Below are 16,168 nucleotides of genomic sequence, written 5' to 3'. Positions count from 1 at the left end.
ACCTTTATGGTACTACTAATATTGATGATTCTCTTAAGCTCGCTCTTAACAAGGGAAATCAAATGGCAAAGATCACACCTAGTCTTAAATATTCTATTGTGTTTATAATCAATCTTTGAATATCTTCATTTTTAGTTTGTTGTATAGTGGTCTAAAGTTTATCTTTGTGGTTTAACATAGGAAGGATCCATTAGGCACCAATAGATTTCTTGACTACTAGAACGCACCAATAAATGTTCTTGATGGGAGAACGTCTATATAAACGAGGTTTTTGGTCCCTGGGCTTTATCTCTCTCTCAAGTCTAAAGGATTTCCAACATCATCTAATGTGAGAGTTCTGAGCCTAGAAGTGCCAAAATACAAAGAGAAACCATTGTTGAAATTCTCGACAACAATGGCTAGAGGTATGCAATTTTCGTTTCCGCATTAGTTTTCTTGTGTTTCTATTATGGTGGTTTAGAAACACATTTTCGTATTAAATTTTCTAACAGTTGGTATCAAAGCAATTAACTTTTACCTTGATATGAAAGAGTTTTTATTTTTATACCATGAATATGGCTTGATTTTGGTTTCGATTTTAAACATTTTGATATATTTCATGTTGAAAATCATGAAGATATAACATTTTCAGTATTTTTAGTCGGTAAAATACTTATATATTATATATGAATATTTGATTATATTAATTTATAATTTACCCACATGGATTATGAATTGGAATATAATTTGATAGTTTTTTCATAAGGAATATTTGAATTAAAATATTAACCTATAGGCAATTTTTATGTCATGAGATTTATCTTTTGGAATATTTAACATTGGTAAAACATGTAATTTAATCTATTAAGCCTCAAATTTTGACATAACATATTTGATTTTATATCGTTTCTCTGTTAATTTTTTTAATATTCGATGTGACATTCTCAGGGTGATAACTATAAGATATGGAAGGAGAGGATTCTCCTCCATTTAGAGGATGGATATTGATTAGGCCATTAGGAAGGACAAACCACCTATAGTCACTAATACTAGCACTCTAGTTGAGGTCGCATTATATGAGCGATGGGAGCGATCCAATCAGCCCAACGTAATGTTTATCAAGACTAAAATAACTGCTGGCATACATAGTTCTATTGACCAGCATGAGAAGGTCCAAGACTAGCTACAAGTTATCAATGAGTAATTCATCACTTCGAAAAAGGCACTAGCAAGTACCCTAATAATGATATTCTCATCCCTCGGACTCACCAACATAAATGGTGTGCATGAGCATAAGAAACACAAATGTGAGATATTACAGCTCAACTTAAGAAACCCGAGGTTAATATGTCAAAATCTTTCCTGGTGCACTATATTATGAATACCCTTCCACAGTAATACAAGCTTTTTAAGATTTCATATAATACACATAAGGATAAATGGTCAATCAATAAATTAATTGACATATGTGTTCAAGATGAAGAGAGGCTAGTGATGGAATTGGGTGAGAGTGCATTGGTGGTAACTACTCATGGGAAGAATAAAACTGACAAAAATCAAGTCAATCAAAAATCTAATCAATAGGGAAAATATAAAATACCACCCTAAGCTTGTTAGGATCAATACGTCACTAAGAGGGGGGAGGGGATTAGTGCAGTGATAAAAATTATGTTGATTGGAAAGTTTCGTTTGATAAAATTGTTTCGTCAAAGCTCGTATCGGAAAGTAATGAAAGTAATAACTTAGGATAAATGTAAAGCCTAGAGTGTAGATAAGTAATGAAAGAAAGTAGTAAGGAAAGAACACATCGGATTTATAGTGGTTCGGTCGTTGTGACTGACGTCCACTTCCGATTTCTCCTCAGTCGAGGTCACCGGCGTCCACTAATGGTCTTCCTTCAATGGGTGAAGACTAACCACCCTCTTACAATACTTTCTCCTTTTCATGGGTTTAGGAGAGAACCCTTACAAGTCTCACACCTCACTTTAATGATCATAAAACATAGAGAGGGAGGAGGAGGACACATCACTTTTACAATTCTATCACACCTCAACACTTTAAGATTTTATAGGCCATAATGGCTTCAAAATTGGAGCCTAAAAGTATCTCATCCTGGGTTTCCGGGGTACTAACGGTACCACCGCTTGACACTCTGACATTGGGCGGTACCACTTCCCAGTCTGACGGTACTACCACCTAACAGAGCCTCGAAGACTGGGCTCTAGTGGTACCACCGCTTGACAGGATGGCACCACCGCCTGACAGGGTGGTACCACCACTTGGCAGCAATAATTATCGACAATACTACTGCCCAGGCTTCTTGGTGACTGAGCCCTGGGCGATTCCACCACCCTAATATTGTGGTGCCAGCGTCAGACAAGGTTTAGCAACCTGTTTGGACTTTGAATCCAGCCCAAACCAGTCTAATTACGGGCCCAATTGGCTCGTAATAAGTTTAATGGGATTACCTCCCAAACCTAACCCTAATTATGTGCTAACTTCATTCAAGGCATACACTAAACAAAACAAGCCCGATATGTCTAGGTTTCTTCTAGTGAGCTTCCGACGATCTTCCGGCGGACTTTCGATGATCTTTCGGCAATCTTCCAATGGACTCCCGGCAAGCTCTTGGACTTCATGATGATCTTCTTAGCGAGTTCCGATGAGCTTCTTCTAGGCAAATTTCGACGGCACTTCCAACGAACCTCCGGACTCTCGACAAACTCTCGAACTCCCAAAGAATTCTCGATCTTGACTTCGGTACTTCGTTTTGCTTTATGCCTTGATCGCTATAGTAGTTAATCCTGTATACTTTTCTCAATATATAGATTGGATCAAACAATTTACCAATTGATTTCATCATCAAAATTCGAAATTCAACAATCTTTCCCCTTTTGATGATGACAATCAATTGATGACGGAGTTAACCTTAACTCTCCCTATCTATATGTCATACTTGAGAAAAGTCACTCTTGAATTCAAGATCTTTGAATTTAAGCACCAAACCGATAAGTTATATGCATTTAAATTTATTGACATGCACATTATGATACTAATCATATTTTACCATCTCAAAATACGATGCTATATATTTATCAAAATGATGTTAAGGCGACATCCATTTTCAAGTCCAATATCGAATTATCATTTTCAAGTATGATATAAATTTCAAATATGAAATTTAGTAAGATTTAAATTTTAAGTTTGATAAAAGATTACAATTCATCAATCCGAGGCATGATACAAATTGGAAGTAGGAAATTAAGCATGATAAATTCGATACCTTATCATAATGAAAGACATTTATCATTTTGATACGAAATCAAGCATAATTTTAAGAATGAAACATTTTCAAGTATCCATGCCATATTACGATGTGTTTTAAGCATTCATAATACATACGATGCATATGTGATACATATTGATATTTTTCATGTATTTACGAAGTATTAGACGATACCAATCATATTTCAACAAGTATTCGTAATACATTCAAGCATTTATGATACGATACATTTTACACATTATTTCAAACATTTATAATGCCAAGTTGTCATCAATTTGCCACATTTATCAATATGATACGAAATTAAGCATGATTTTAAGAATGAAACATTTTCAAGTATCCATGCCATATTACGATGCGTTTTAAGGATTTATGATACATATAATGCATATGCGATACATTTTGATATTTTTTAGGTATTTATGATATATTAGACGATACCAATCATATTTCAAGTATTCGCAATACTTTCAAACATTTATGATATGATACATTTTACACATTATTTCAAGCATTCATAATGTCAAGTTGTTATCAATTTGCTACATTTCTCCCCTTTTGTCATCAACAAAAAGGAGAACCATTCAACAATGCAAGTGTATTTTTTTTTAAATATTCAAGTAGGTTCTACACTAATTTATCCATGCTAGCAAACAAGAGAAGTTTAGTAAAAACTTTGTATAAAAAGTGAGAAGCTAGCATTTTTGCTTAGAAGCTTTTTGGTTCTTCTTAAGATATGCAAGTTTCTTTCTTCCTTTGTCATAAAAATAGGAAGAAGAGGAAGAAGAGTAAGGGAGGAATTTATTCTCCATAAGAAATCAAGAACCAAATTCATGAAAGGATTCGAACCAAGTCAAAACCATAATAAATGAGTTTCATTGAATCAAGCTTCTATTTTAGCAAAGAGAAAGGATTTATTAAAAGAATCAAGATGTCCATACAAAATCAAATCCCTATTCTTGCAAATGATCATCACATACTAGAAGTCCCTGAATAAAAATTCTTCTTTCGTGAGAAGAGTGAGGAAGAATTCATGGGAAAGGATCATCAAATGAAAGATCAAAAATCCATAAATCAAACTTCATAAAGCAAATCTCTTTTCTTGTAAATAGAATGATAAAGAATTCATAGGAAACGATCTCAATTTAAAAAGAAAATTTAAGTTACAAAAAATCAAGAAACCCGAGAAGTATAAAAGAGAAACTCATGCATCAGAAAGATTTAACATGTCTAATTCTTAGAGTTTTGCATGTATTATACCATCATCAAGAAGCGTATCATAATATTGAAAAGTACTATACTTAGTGCATAGTTATACTTGTTGTGCATTATTCTACATTCATCGAACAAATCATAAAAGGCACTTAAAAGCTCATTGAAAGATAAATTTGTATCTAAAGAATCACTTACCTCATCTTTGATAGCCATTAGTATGTTGTTGGTGATTTTCTTGTTGCTTTGTTCTTCATCTTCAGAATAGCTCGAATCATTCCACGTTGCTTTGAGCGCCTTCTTCTTCTTTGGTTGTTTCTTCTTCACTTGGGGACATTCACTTTTGAAATGTCCTGGCTTCTTATATTCGTAGCATATAACTTATTCTTTCTTGGGTTCAATTTTATTTTAGTATTATTTTAAAATTTATTTCTTTTTATGAATTTTTTGAACTTTCTTGTTAAGAGTCCCAAGTCATCATCATAGTCCTCATCATTTGAACTTCCTTTCAAGTGGTCTTCATAAGTTCTTAGTGTCATATCCTTCCTATTCTTTGGAAGCTTATTCTCAAGTTATGAGCGTTGCAAGTCATCTCATAGGTCATTAACGATCCGATAAGTTCTTCAAGAGGGAAATTATTCAAATCCTTGGCCTCTTGAATGACCGTAACTTTAGGGTCCCAACTCTTTGGAAGAGATCTTAATATTTTATTAACGAGTTCAATGTTAGAAAAACTTTTACCAAGCGCTTTTACACTATTGATAACATCCGTAAACCAGGTGTATATGTCTCCAATGGTCTCACTTGGTTTTATCCGAAACAATTCATAAGTATGGACTAAAAGATTTATTTTGGACTCATTTACTCTACTAGTGCCTTCGTGAGTGATTTCAAGTATATGCCAAATATCGAACGTCATTTCACAAATAGATACTCAATTAAACTTATTTTTATCTAAATCACAAAACAAAACATTCATAGCCTTGGCATTTAAAGAGAAAGTCTTCTTCTCCAACTTATTCCAATCGTTCATTGGAAGAGAAGACTTTTGAAAGTCGTTTTCTACAATGTTCCATAACTCAAAATCCATAAAAATTAGAAAAATCCTCATTCTATTTTTCCAATAGGTGTAATTCATCCCATTGAATATGGGTGGACGTGTGATTGAGTGACCCTCTTGGTTGCCATCAAACGCATCTCTTTTGGGTTTCAAACCAAAATGAGAGTGATCTGCTCTGATACCAATTATTAGGATCAATATATCACTAAGAGGGGGGGTGAATTAGTGCAGCGATAAAAATTACGTTGATTTGGAAAGTTTCATTCGACAAAATCGTTTCATCAAAGCCCATATCGGAAAGTAATGAAAATAATGATTTAGGGTAAATGTAATGCGTAGAGTGCAGATAAGTAATGAAAGAAAGTAGTAAGGAAAGAACACACTGGATTTATAACGGTTCAGCACCTACGTCCTATCACGGATAAAACTATAAACATGATGTTTAATATAATGCTCATGTATGTCCGTGTCTTTTGATTTATTTATGCTTTACATAGCATATAGAGGGACATTTGAAGGCTTAATAGCCCCAATTAGTTAGGTTTGGTGGCCATTTTTGGCTTGTAAGTAAAGGTTGTGTCATGTGGACACTTGTGGGAGATTTTGATCTATAGTGGACCATTTTGGATCCTTTGTTGTACAACTGTTCAGAGTTTGTGAAGTCTATTTGTAATTTACATTGGTTATGAAGTGTTTCCTGAAATGATTGCTTGTAGATCTCGAGTAAGGCGCTTTCTCTAACTCATTTTCTCTTTTATAGGTCCTAAGGGACCATAGGAGGTTTCGGGGAGGCTGACTTTTGCGGACGGACACGTACAAGTACTGCATGACTTAGGCAAAACTATCTAAGTCCATAATAGTCCACTTCTGATTCCTCCTCCGTCGAGGTCACCAGCATCCACTAATGGTCTTCTTTCAATGGGCGAACACCAAGCACCCTCTAACAATACTTTCTCATTTTCACGGGTTTAGGAGAGAACCCTTATAAGCCTCGCACCTCACTTGAATGATCACAAAACTTAGAGAGGGAGGAGAACACTTAGCACTTTTATAATTTTTTCATACTTCAACACTTCAAGATTTTGTTCACAGTTTGATATACTTTCATGCAGAAAGGAATGGGGTATTTGTAGGCCCCAATGGCTTCAAAATTGAAGCCTAAAAGTATCTTATCCCGGGTTTTCGGGGTACTAGCGGTATCATCGCCAGTATTGGGTGGTACTACCGCCTGACACTCTGACACTAAGTGGTACCATCACCCAGTTTGGCAGTACTACCACTTGACAAAGCCTCGGAGATTGGGCTCTAGTGGTACCATCGCTTGATAGGGCGGTACCATCACCTAACAAAGCGGTACCACTGTTTGACAGCAATAATTGTCGATGGTACCATCGCCCAAGCTTCTTGGTGACTAAGCCCTAAGCAGTTCCATCGCCCAAGTCGGGCGGTGCCATTGCCAAACAGGGTTCAACAACCTATTTGGGCCTTGAATCCGTCCCAAACCAATCCAATTACGGGCCCAATAGGCCCTTAACAGGTTTAATAGGATTACCTCCCAAACCTTACCCAACTTCGATTTTTGAGGCATACACTAAACAAAACAAGTCTGGTAAGTCTAGGTTTCTTTCGGCGTGCTTCTAGTGATCTTCTGGTGGACTTCCGATGATCTCTCGGCAATCTTCCAATGGACTCCCGGTAAGCTCCTGAACTTTACAATGATCTTCTTGGCGAGTTCTGACAATCTTCTTCTTGGTCAATTCTACAGCACTTCAAACGAACCTCCGGACTCCCAACAAACTCTCGAACTCCCAAAGAATTCTTGATTTTGACTCTAGCACTTCGCTTTTCTTTATGCCTTGATCGCCATCATAGTTAATCATGCACACTTTTCTTAATATATAGTTTGGATCAAATAATTTACCAATTGATTTCATTATCAAAATCCGAGATTCAACAACATCAAGATAGAAGTCCATATCTTGATTGCTTATTTTTTATAAAATCTGCATGTTATTTATTTATGCTACATCTTCTGTTTGTCAGAAACATGTTTCTTTCAAATCTCTTAGTGGCATACTTGATGTAAATTGCCGCACTAGTCCAAATTACATGGATTGGCTCCGAAACTTAAGAATTGTTCTTATGATAGAGAAATTGCGTACGTCCTTAATATAGGGATGCCTACGCCCGAGGAAGGGGCAAGCAAGAATGAGATCACTTGCTACGTAAAGTACATAAATGACTCCACTCATGTTCAGTGTTACATGTTGAGCTTTATAACTTCCAAGTTATAGAGATAACATGAAAAGATAGATGTCAGATCCATTCTCTTGTATATCCATAAATTATTTGAGGAATAGGGAATGACTCAACGATGTGAGATATCCAAAAGTCTCTTCCGTGCTAGGATGCCTGAGGGGACACCGGTTCAAAACCATGTCCTTAAGATGATTGAGTGGATAGAGAAACTCACGAGACTAGGAATGGTCCTACAGGATAACCTGTGTGTGGATCTTAAGCTTCAGTACCTACTAGATTCTTTTCTCAATTAATCATGAATTTTAATATGAACAAACTTGAAGTGACTCTCCTTGAGCTCCTTAATATGTTGACGAAGACTAAGAGCACTATCAAGAAAGAGAAGTCAGTTTTCTATGCTGGTGAGACCAGAAAGAAAATGAAGACAGAAAAGTCTCTTAAGAAGGACAAGGGCAAGGGTAGACCGGGTAAAGCAAAGGTTACTAAGAAGGACTCGACAAAGGACAAAGGTCGGTGCTTCCACTACAGCAAAGATAGGCATTGAAAGAGGAACTACAAAGATTACCTTACATTGAATGTGAAATAGAAGCTTGAATAAGCTTTCAGGTACATTCATGATCAATCTCTAATTGTAAGATTTTTGTGATAGTACATAGGTATTAGATACCGATAGTACTTATCACATTTGTAATTCATTGTAGGTTCTGGTAAGACCTAGGAGATTGGTGAGAGGCGAGATGGACCTCAAGATGGGCAATAGAGCAAAAGTTGCTATAGTGATTATTGGCGAGGTCACCCTACATCTGCTTGGTAGAGCTATTATTGCATTGGATGTATGTTATTTTTTTCTTCTATTATCAAAAATATTATTTTCATTTAATATTTGATAGTTAGTGGATATAAATTAGTTTTTTAGAATAATAGTTATTCAAAATTATTAGATGATAAGATCATTACGAGAGGAACATGCATAATGGTTTGTTTATGATAGACATTGCTCCATATATCATAAATATAAGTGCGACCAAGAGAAAACGAGATGAGGTGAATAGTGCATACTTGTGGCATTGTAGACTAAGTCATATCCATGAGAGAAGGATTCAAAAGTTTCTAAAGAATGAATATATAGATCCATCTAACTATGAGTCATATGCAACTTATGAGCCTTGCCTTCGTGGATAACTAACCAACTCTATATTTAGTGGAACTACAGATTTAGCTACTGAGTTGTTGGAACTGATACCTAGTGATATATGTGGTCTCATGTCAACTCTTGTCATAAGTGATTACTCCTACTTCATTACTTTCACTAATGATTTCTCTAGGTACGGACACGTGTACTTGATTAAGTACAAGTCCAAAGCCTTCAAGAAATTCAAAGAGTATAAGAATGAAATTGTGAACAAGACTAGAAAGAGTATCAAGATTCTTCAATTAGATCGAGGAGGTGAGAATTTGAGTACAAAGTTCACCCAATTCTTCAAAGACCATGAGATTCTATCCTAATAGACACCTTCTTATACATCTCAGCTCAATGGTATATCTAAAAGGAGGAATCACACACTATTAGAGATACTGCGGTCCATGATGAGTTTCGTCGACCTATCTGTCTCATTCTAGGGATACGCCCTAGAGACTGCAACTTGCATTCTGAATAGAGTTCCAACTAAATCGGTAGTGTCTATGCCATATGAGATATGGAAAGGGAAAAAGCTCAATCATGAGGTTATTAAGATTTGGGGCTGCCCTACCCACAGTAAGAGACAACCCCGACAAGTTGCAATCTAGGATAGAACGGTGTAAGTTCATGGGATACCCTAAGGAATCTTGTGAGTATTATTTCTATCACCACGAGGACCAAAAGGTCTTTATAGCCAAGAGAGTAGTGTTCCTTAAGAAGGAACACATTCTTGGTGAAGACAGTGGGAGTGTGATAGAGTTAAGCAAAGTTAGAGAACCTAGCTCAAGCACCATTCTATTGAATCTCAAATTTTAATGATAAAATCAATTGATGAAGTTATGATCTAATGTGTGTTTTGAGTGATGCAGGACTAACTTCGATCATGGAAATACAATTTGATTAAAGCAGGAAGAATCAAACATTGAGCTAGAGTGAAACATATCAAAAGAGTGGATGTTAAAGTAGAACATGTTAGAAGAATCAAACATTGAGTCAGAGTAGAATATGTCAGACGTTGGGGCTGTTTTGGGCCAAGTGGAAGGCCCATTCAGTGACCCATATAGCCCTGGCGGTACCACCGCCCAGGTTTCCCGGAGACGTACATTGTCTCATAAGCAATTCCATTACCTGACCTGGCGGTACCAATCTTCGGCCTAACGTCCAATCTTCTGAATACAAGGGAGTGTACATAATAAAACTATCAATCCTTTCTCTCCTTTATCATTGTCAGAAAAAAGGGAATAATACAATGTTGTAATTCTTTTTCCTTTACATCAATTTTCAAATCATGACGAAAAAGATAAATTTAAATCAAGAGTAATGAGGTATACAATTCATGAATACAAGGGAGTGTACATAATAAAAATCAAGTTTTAACCATCAAGAAGTCAAGTGACATATCATGATTTATTTGGATAAATTTCCTCTTTAGTAAATAACAAAAAGATTTATATGAGAATAACATATCTTGATTCGTGTAGAATAAATCTCAAGTTATAAATATAGAGGAATCAAGAGAAAGAACATGATTCATTAGGATAAATCTTCTCTTTAATGACAAAATCATATGTGAACAAAGAGTAAGGGATCTTGATTCATCATAAAAATCATAAAAATCAATAATATAACCATTAATAAACCATCTTCAAGCAAAAGATTTCATTAGTTACAAATGTTAGGATTAATATGACACTAAGAGGGTGGGTGAATTAGTATAGTGATAAAAATTTCGTTGATTCAAAAAATTTCTTTTAATATAATTATTTCGATAAAGCCCATATCGGAAAGTAATCAAAATAATGACTTAGAGTAAATGCAAAGTGTAGAATACAACTAAGTAGTAAAAGAAAGCAGTAAGGAAAGAACATACTGAATTAATAATGGATCAATCATTATGACCTACATCCACTAATGATTCATTTTCTGTTGAGGTCACTGGCACCTACTAATGATCTTCCTTTAATAGGCAAAGACCAACCACCTTCTTACAAAGCCTTCTCCTTTTCATGGGTTTAGGAGACAACCCTTACAACCCTCATATCTCTTCTCTAATGATAACAAGGCTGAAGAAAGAGAGGATGACACTTAGCACTTTTAAAATTCTTTCACACCCTAACACTTCAAGATTTTATTCACAGTTTGATACCCTTCCATGCAGAAAGGAATGGGATATTTATAAGCCCCAATGGCTTTAGAATTGGAGCCAAAAAGTGTCTCATCTCGGGTTTTCAAGGTACCGGTAGTACCACCCCTAGTACTAGGCGGTACTACTGCCTAACACTCTGACATTGGACGGTACCACCGCCTAGTCTAGCGGTACTACTGCTTGACAGAGCCTCAGAGACTAGGCTTTAGTATTACCATCGTCTAGTAGGGCGATATCATTGCTTGGTAGCATTAACTACCGGCAGTACCACCGCCCGAACAACCTAGGAGACCGAGTCTTAAGCGGTGCCACCGTCGGCACTAGCTTAGGTCACCGAATGGGCCTTTCTCTTGGCCCAATTCAGTCCTAATTTGGGCCCAATTGGTCCTTGACTGAGTTATTGAGATTACCTCCTAATCCTAACTCAATCTAAGTTCTAACTATGATAATTAAGGCATTAACTAAACAATCTTTGTCCGTCCGATATGTCAATCGTTCTTCCGATAAAGTCTCGACGAGTTAGAGCTAGCCCCAAAAAATTTACCAAAGGGTAATTTTGGCAATCCGATAAAGACAATAAAGCAAAAAAATAAAAGAAGACAATAACACCATATTTACATGGTTCGGTCAATTGACCTACATCCACAGACAAAGGAGGAGCAAATCACTACTATAAAAGGGACAATTACAAATGCCTTAGGAAGATGTTCCTAGGCTATAAAACATCTAAAACTACTAAACAAGAAAAGCCTAAAGCAAACAATTAGGTTTTCTTGTGGTGCATCTGACTTCAAAGCTCAAGCCCTTATTTATAGTTTAAACAGGAGATACCAAACTTGATTTTCTTAATGTGGGACTATGTGGGACTTGCCAAACTAACAAATCTCCACCTTGGTCTGTCCCAGCAAAATTTCTCCACCTTCTTTACAAAAGCCTCAATGGGCAATCACCAATAATGAACACCAACCAAGTCCAAGCACTGCTTGAACTTGTAAACCGGAAGAGGCTTCGTAAGCATATCAACTGGATTGTCCTTCGTATGAATTTTCTGAACAAGGACCTTTCCCTCAACAATAGTATCCCATTTGCATCCAACAATTTTCTTACCCGAAGGCGGCTTCACAAGATCCCAAGTTCTATTCTGATGGAGAGATTCTATTTCTTCATTTATCACAATCAACCACTTAGCGGAATTATCATAAGAAACTGCATCTGAGTAGGTAGTAGGCTCACCAACTTCACTTGTTTCTTTTGCAACAAACAAAGCATATGCAACCAAATTTGCATATCTTTGTGGTGGTCGAATATCTCTCCGTGGTCTATCCTTGGCTATAGAATATTCCTCTTCCTCTGGATCATCTGCATCAGTAGACTCGGGACCATCTACTGGCATTCTTTGAGTAGAAGAGTTCGATTGAAAATAATCAGACCTACCAATCTCAAGCTCCACCTGCTTCTGCGCACTATCATTTGTACAACTAGTAGATTCCTCTTTGGAAGATAACATAGACAATTCATCAAAAGTAACATCTCTACTGATTATAAATTTTGGAGATTTGGGATCAGAACACCATAATCTGTATCCTTTCACCCCAGAAGCATACCCAAGGAAAATACATTTTTTCGCTTGAGGCTCTAATTTTCCTTTATATACATGCATGTATGTTGGACACCTAAAAGATTTTAAATTAGAGTAATCAACAGGAGTACCTGACCAAACTTTCTCTGGAGTTTTAAAGTTAAGTGCTGTAGAAGGAGCACAGGTGACAATGTAACCGGTCATATTAATCGCCTCTGCCCAAAAGTCCTTTGTCAACCCTGCATTTGAGATTATACACCTTGCTCTCTCCAAGAGTGTTCTGTTCATACGTTCAACCACACCATTTTGCTGAGGTGTCATCCTAACAGTGCGATGCCGAACAATTCATTCATTTTTGCAGAATTCATCAAAGTCACCTTCACAAAATTCCATGCCATTATCTGTTCGAAGCCGCTTAATTTGTTTACCTGTTTGCTTCTCAATCAAAGGCTTCCATTGTTTAAAAGTTAGAAAACCATCATTTTTATGCTTCAAAAAATAAACTCAAACTTTCCTCGAATAATCGTCAATGAAAGTCAACATATACCTGGCACCACCCTTAGACTGAACATGAGCTGGACCCCAAAGGTCTGAATGAATATAGTCAAGAGTACCTTTCATTTTGTGAACTGCTGGAGAATTGAAGCTGACTCTTTTCTGCTTTCCAAAAATGCAGTATTCATAAAAATCCAGTGACCCAGTACTCTGTCCGCAAAGAAGACTCATTTTGCTTAATATGCTCAAACCTTTTTCACTCATATGACCCAAATGCATATGCCATAATTTGTTGATGTCCGAATCAGACAATGATGATGACGAGACTACAACTGAGCCTGTGACAATAGTTCCCTACAAAATATACAAGCTACCAGACCTACAAACTTTCATAACAACAAGGGCACTTCTATAAACTTTCATAACTCCACCTTCAGTTGCGTATTTACACCCAAGGGCCTCTAGGGTGCCTAAAGAGATGAGATTCTTTTTTAAATCAGGAACATGTCTAATATTAGTGAGCGTCCTCACAATACCATCATGCATTTTAATTCGGATTGTGCCTCTACCAACAACATCACACGCGGCATTATTGTCCATCAAAACAATTCCACCATTACAAGATTTATATGTGGAAAACAAATCTCTATTGGGACACATGTGATAAGAACAACCCGAATATAAAATCTATTCATTTTTAGACCTCGTCCTGTCATCAGTAGCAAAGAAAATATTTCCAACATTCTCATCAGCTACTACACTAGCTTCAGCGGACTTAGTAGTTTTCTCAACAATTTTTTCCTTTTGCTTTAATTTATTTTTCAATTTAAAGCAATCAACCTTAATGTGCCCTATTTTATGACAATATTTGCACTCCAAATTTCTATGTCTAGATTTAGATCTAGATTTAGATCTACTACTGTCAAATTCTCTTTTATCTATTCTCCCCCTAACAACCAGACTCTCAGTCTAACACAAAAGTAATAGGGTTTTATCCTCATCATCAATTTTTGCATCTATATTCTCCAAATCCATAACTAAAGAATCAAATTTATCAAGATGTGAGAGCATAGATGTACCTTCAGTCATCCGAAGCATGTACAAACTCTACTTCAAGTAGAGACGATTCTTCATTGTCCTCTTCATATACAAGGCTTTAAGCTTGTCCCACATGTTCTTAGCCGTAGTCTCCGTAGTTACCTCCCGTAAAACCTCGTTAGAGAGATTTAGAATAATGCTTGATTAGGCCTTCTTATCCATACCCGTAAGATCTTCCTTTAACGTACCATCTGGAATGTTTTCAGCCCCATGTAGTGCCAAATCAACTCCATCCTAAACCAGAATGGCCTCCATCTTGAGTTGCCACATGCCGAAGTTGATATTTCTGTCGAATTTCTTGATAACGATCTTTGTTATTGTCATCGTTGCCAAAAGATCCCGAAACCAGGCTTTGATACTAGTTTGTTAGAGCTAGCCCCAGGAAATTTACCAAAGGGTAATTTTGGCAACCCAATAAAGACAATAAAGCAGAAAAATAAAAAAAGATAATAACACTAGATTTACATGGTTTAGTCAATTGACCTACATCCACGGACGAAGGAGGAGCAAATCACTACTATAAAAGGGACAATTACAAATGCCTTAGGAAGATGTTCCTAGGCCATAAAACTATTAGGATCAAGAGCACTAAGAGGGGGGGGGGGGGGGGGGTGAATTAGTGCAGCGGAAAACTTTCGACGATTAAAACTACGTTCGTACGTTCAAATCTGATTCTGACGTAAAAGTCGTTTCGTGCAGATAATAACTTTGAAAGCCTATGGAAATGTATTTGAAGTAAAGTAAGGAAGGCAGTTTGCAGTTAAGATAAATAGCACAAAGGAAATGCGAACCAGATTTTAGAGTGGTTCGGTCAAACGTGACCTACATCCACTTTTGGTTTCCTCCTCCGACGAGGTCATCGACATCTACTAGAGGCCTTCCTTCAATAGGCGAAGTGCTAGTCATAGGTGCCCAGCAAGCCAATTACGTGAGTGATGGCACGCGTGACTTGATACAAAATCTTTTTGCTTATTATATTTTGGCGTATATCACTTTATAACTATTGCATATATGCATATATATATTGTGATGTCCTTGGATTTGTGCAATGGGAATCGGATCGTGATAAGATCACGATAATGAGATCGATTCACCTTTAAACACATATCATAAATAATCCTGGTCATAGGTTACTCGAGAGGGACATCGTGATAACCGGACATACTGGTGTGCTGTATACCCGTCCATATGATGGATGCAGCTGGTCTCATAGCTGTTAGGATCGGAGCGGCACTAAGAGGACGGGGGTGAATTAGTGCAGCGACTTAAAACGTTGGTTTCGACAAATCTTTCGTATGATAAAAATCGGAATCGGAAGTGCTTAACTTGAAAGCGTATTCGCAAAGTTGTGTAGCAAATGTAATGAGGAAATAAAGCAAGTAAGAAGGTTTGCAGTAATGTAAATAGCAGTAATAAAATGCAAACCAGAGATTACGCCGTTTTTAAAGTGGTTCGGTCAAGTGACCTACATCCACTTGCGAGGCCCCTCTTCGATGAGGCTCCCACCTTCCACTAGCAAATCTCTTGAAAGGGAAGGGTGAATACCCCTCTTACAACTTTTTACAAGCGGTTCACTCTCTTACAGATTTTCAGCAAGAAAGAAGGAGGTGAACACTAGCAAATTGAAAACAAGACTAGCTAAGACTTTTCTAAGGCCTTTCTCTCAAACAATTGCTGCTAAAAAAAGTTGTAATCTCAGCTGAGATTTGAGGGGTATTTATAGGCCTCAAGAGGATTCAAATTTGGGCTCCAAAATTTGAATTCTCTTTGGGTTCCCGATGCTGGCAGTGCCACCGCCTGTCACTGTCAGACATTAACAGTGCTGGGTGGTGCCACCGCCCAGCCGAGGCGGTGCCACCGCCAGACCCTTCGGT

This window comes from Musa acuminata, chromosome BXJ2-1, assembly GCF_036884655.1.
Source record: "Musa acuminata AAA Group cultivar baxijiao chromosome BXJ2-1, Cavendish_Baxijiao_AAA, whole genome shotgun sequence".
NCBI lineage: Eukaryota > Viridiplantae > Streptophyta > Magnoliopsida > Zingiberales > Musaceae > Musa > Musa acuminata.
Note: the sequence above shows the minus strand (reverse complement) of the source record.